Consider the following 4,752-nt stretch of genomic DNA (forward strand, 5'->3'; position numbering starts at 1 on the left):
CAATGAAGATTAACGTATAACAAAAGATTCAATCTAAAAACACTCGAACGTACACGAAAAAGGATTAGATCCGAGCAACTGAATTAGTAGCAAAACTCCATAGTTTACTACTCGTACTAACACTCCCCGCGAATAAAATAATTACTTTTGGATCAGTATTATATTCTGTCCCAGGCATGCTTTGGCGAGTAAACTTTGTTGGCGGGCATGGTTTGGCGAGCCACATCAATTCCATTTCAGCATATTTCGAGACCCGTGCAGCTAGCTTTCCGAGCAGAACGGCCGATCATCACAGAGAGGTCTGGTTTGTCGAACAAAAAAATATACTACTATATCCAAAAGTGCCCATGCATCATAGCTCACTTTCCTAACGCACGATCACGCACTTCTTTTCATTTCCAAACGCATGATCACGTACTCCTAGTTAGTTTTACGCGAGATTCCGGGAGTCGCCCGATGGAGCGGGACAGAATGAGAACTAGTGGTTGGGGCGCCACCCGGTGGCGCCGCTTAAGAGGAAGCTGGGCGGTGCCAGGTGAGAGGCGCCCCTTCAACAGCTTTTTTTCTGCCACACATGCACATACAACTGAAAACCTTGTTAATCAATGACCATAAAGCAGGCCAAATCCAGTAATCCAAATCATTAGAGCTAAAAGCGGATTGGGAGCCAAATCAGTTCAAACTACTTGACGGACTAAACATCTAGAAAGAAGCATTTCATCCACATCTGGAACTTAAGAGAGATCTACTGACCAACGTCAATAGCTTCTTGTCTAACCAAAGAGAAAACATACAAGGGTAGCAGATCATAGAAATTATATTGATGTTAACAGGCAGAAACCTTCTACCTTCTTAAGAAAAAGAAAGCTAAAATCTTCAGGCAGGGCATACTTTCATTCTTTTAACAATATATCGATCGTTCCTGTTTCCTGTACTATCATCATTCAATTCAATTCAATGTTTTGGATCTGTACTATCATCATTCAATTCATGTTTCCTGGAAACAAATAACAAAGAACAAATAAGATTACTTTGAATGTAGGAGGTAATCCTTCCATTTTTATGGAAAATGCAAAACAGTACATGATACTGAAATAATATGTTCTGCAACTACCGATTTTCTCTTTTGGACAGACCCAGTGCATAGAAGCTCCCACACAAGATGGGGTCTGGGGAGGGATTATAGAAACCTAGTCTTACCCCTGCAAAGTGTAATGCAGAGAGGCTGGTTCGAACCTAGGACCTCTTGGCACAAGTGGGGAGTACTTCACCACTGCGCCAGGCCTGCCCTACCGATTTTCTCAAAGGAGAGTAAATTATTAAACCAATTCCGATTTCTGAAAACAATGCAAAATAACCAAGGTAATGTTGAAGATGCATGTGCAATTAGAACAAGCATGCATTCTTGACTAACAATGAGACTTACAGTTGGCACAACACTCGACCAGTTGAGGCTCAGATAGAACTGCAATCAAGATGCAGGAGGGGGGGGGGGACCGACCAGTTGGCACAACACATGCCTTGTTATATATTCATTTCCCATTTTTTTCCAAGAAGCATATTATTAGTAAGAATTAATGGTCAGAATATTCAGTGTGTAGTATTTTGGAAAATACTACAGCAAGAATCTCACATAAGAGAACTTGCGCGAAATAAATAATGTGTGTGCCTATCAAGGCGACACAAATACTATTCTTTTTCTTGTTTAACATTCAACCAAGAGAATAAAAGAAGCATAGTTTCTTTTTATCAATTAAAAGAAGCATAGTTTCTTTTCACCAATTAAAAGAAGCATAGTTATAGGCACCTGTGAGATCATCTTCAAACGTGGAGGCACTCAAAGCTGAGTCACCATGAAGAGAAGCATAAATTCTGAGTGCAATGTTGTGTATGTAGCTGAAATTCAACCATCAAAGACAACCTTAATAATAAGCAATGGTTTAAACAAGCAATTGTTGAAGTTAAATGTAACTAGATAAGAAGTCACATTTGATTCATGATCATCGAGCTGAAAATGACACCGATAAAAGCTGAGTCACCATGAAGAGAAACAACTAATGTGAACCTCGGGTTGTAAAACAAATAGGATGAGTCGTGTGCTGATTGCAAAAAATTGTACTTCTAACCAAATGACCATGCTTCATGAATAGATGACAATATAGTAACAGGAAAGTGAAGTACGGTGAAATTTTGTAAGCTACTAAGGGCATAGGCAAAGCTCACACTCCAGCTTGTACTGCTTGAAGAAATCAACCAAAAGCACCCAGAAAGATAAAGGGCATTGTGGCCAGGGGCGGACCTAGAGAGTATCTTGACTGGGGGCAATCTATTTGAGTGGGGCGTATTATGTAAAAGCTCACAGAATATAAGCATATTTTTCAAAAATCAGAAGCAAATCTTACTGGGATTTCAAATTTTGAGAGGGGTCCTGGGCCCCCACTCACCTCAATGTAGGTCCGCCCCTGATTGTGGCATCCGATGAATGTTGGTAATTGTACCATCACACTAATTTAATCTGCAAAATTCATGTCGACATCACTGATCATGATGTATCAGGTTAGGATAAAATCATGGGGTTTTCCCAAAATAAAACAAAACAAGCCCAGTTAGAAAGAAATCATAAGCCTATCAGACAATCAGGCAATTATGTTAGCATGTCAACAATCAGATAGAACAGAACCTATAGTCCTCAATTTTTTTCCTTCTAAAAAATGTATAATGCTAGAAAAGAGAGTTAAATAAAATGTTACGCGAATCAGCATCCAGAAAATTCATAGAAGCACTGAAGAAAATATGAACAAAATTTATGTCAAAACACCTATACTTTCCCCGAGAGCAAAAATGTGTAATGTTAGAAAAGGGAGTTAAATAAAATGTTAGGAAAATCCGCATCAAGAAAATTCATAGAAGCAATGAAGCAAAGATGAGCGAAAAATTTAATCTACACACACACACACACATTCAGGCAAACAACTTACTTCGATTGAATCCATTCCTCTGCATATATGGCATAAAGGCATCTAAGGAAAAAAAAAACTTGATGATGTTAGTTTACCTTGCCAAGATCATGAAATCCATCTAACCGAATAAGAAGCCCCATCAGTGTCCGTTGGATCTCACGGTCATCACTAGTTCCCTCACTAAATCTTCTCTCACCAATTGCATCGATTTCATCCATGAAGATAATGCATGGCTAGAAATAACAACTTGATGAAAATGAAACAAAATTTGTGAGCACCGTAAATAAACTAAATGGTGATATAAGCTAAAAGATCTCAGAAGTGCACTTTTACATATATGGAGATCAGTTTGATTTCTTCTTCTCCGGAAAAACTGATACTGAAATCTAAAGCTTAAATTTTTTTTCTAGTGTTGAACCAGAATACAATTAGATGACATGACATCTGAGTCAAGGGAACTATCAAAGTCATAGCTTGAATCTCAACACCAGTAGATGCATAACCATCTGCTAACATACGTTTCTAACAGATAATAAGGAAATTAGGTTTAAGACCAATTAGCTTTGCAAAAAAGAAAGGCGGAGCAAAACTTACTTGGTGATCGCGTGCATAGCCGAACATTTCTCTGATTAAAAGCGCAGTTTCTCCGATATATTTATCAATTATAGCACTTGACACAATCTGGTTTTTTGACAACACATCAGTGTAATGTAATACTCACAGAATGAAAATACCAAGTACCATCAATCAAGTGAAAACCACAGCTCCAAAAAGACAGCATGAATGTTACTGGATATAGCCCTTGATAATAATGGCTTCCCCATAGAGTAGAACGCACTGGAAAAAGTTAAACAAACATACACTGGCTCCCATATATTGATCTTGTATCTGACAAGTGGGCATCAACATTGTGGCTGCTGGTGTACCAATTCAGCTTGTAGCTGTCAGCTAATCCCCTGCTGAACGGCTGAACGGTTATGCTGTTCTCACTCATGTGCTACGCCTATTCAAACTTGCTTAATTTAATTTGTTAGTACTATGTTAATATTGACATATTAACTGGCAGAACTCATGTACTAACAGTAAATCCCAGCATACTTGCTTAATTTGCTACTATCCGGACTTAATTCTTTTAGCGAGAGGTCAGGTATCACTTGGGACAACCGAGTTTCTTTTTAATCTTTGTGGACACTACACTTAACGCCACAACCACCTACTGGTAATGGATATGTCAGGCGGGACGGGCAGCAGCGCACCATCAATAAGTTTATTTAACAGAGTAAAATTCAGTCGCAATCAGTCAATCTCAATCAGGTTCAGATTTGGACGCGACCTTGAAACGAAGCCCCAACTGGGAAGAGCAAGGTTGCAAGAACAAGCAGATTGACGATGGGTTCATGGAAGCTTACCAGGCAGGCAGTCCGCCCGGCGGCTTGAGCAAGTTGCTGCTGGTACCCTACGCGCAGTCACAGTCCGCACCGGCCGGGGCGCGGGGGCACTGACGCGCACGCCGCCCGCCGCTTCACCACGCCCACGCTGTAGTCGCCACCGATTCACGGCAGGGCAGAGGGGCGTCGACCTCGTCCTCCTCCACATCATCATCGGCGACGCCTTTCCCCTCCTGACCCCAACACCATCATCCCCCCGCCGACTCGTCTCCGTACAGCGACGGCGACTCCGGAGGCTCCGAGACCTGGGACACCGACATGAGTGACTTGATGGCACTGGATCTCCACCACCCGACGGCCTTGTGGCGGCTCAGGCGTAGCAGCGGGCCCCGTGCTCCTTCTTC

At 41.3% G+C, this 4,752-nt stretch overlaps 1 long non-coding RNA gene across 8 annotated transcripts in view; it reads right to left on the bottom strand.

Moving 5' to 3' along the window:
- Positions 1-581: 581 nt before the first annotated feature.
- Positions 582-4,752, bottom strand: part of LOC123131790 (uncharacterized) — a 4,980-nt gene continuing 809 nt past the window's right edge. Inside the window, exons 1-6 of one of the 8 annotated variants that reach the window (XR_006464322.1) lie at positions 4,370-4,746; positions 3,555-3,641; positions 3,056-3,206; positions 2,445-2,515; positions 1,808-1,896; positions 582-997 (exon numbers count right to left, since the gene is read on the bottom strand). This is a non-coding gene — a long non-coding RNA (uncharacterized lncRNA). Of the gene's footprint in view, positions 998-1,807; positions 1,897-2,402; positions 3,207-3,554; positions 3,642-4,369; positions 4,747-4,752 lie in introns of those variants that run through there. The other 7 variants (XR_006464327.1, XR_006464331.1, XR_006464328.1 and 4 more) reach the window with 7 other exon arrangements.

The sequence above is a fragment of the Triticum aestivum genome, chromosome 1B (assembly GCF_018294505.1).
Source record: "Triticum aestivum cultivar Chinese Spring chromosome 1B, IWGSC CS RefSeq v2.1, whole genome shotgun sequence".
Classification (NCBI taxonomy): domain Eukaryota; kingdom Viridiplantae; phylum Streptophyta; class Magnoliopsida; order Poales; family Poaceae; genus Triticum; species Triticum aestivum.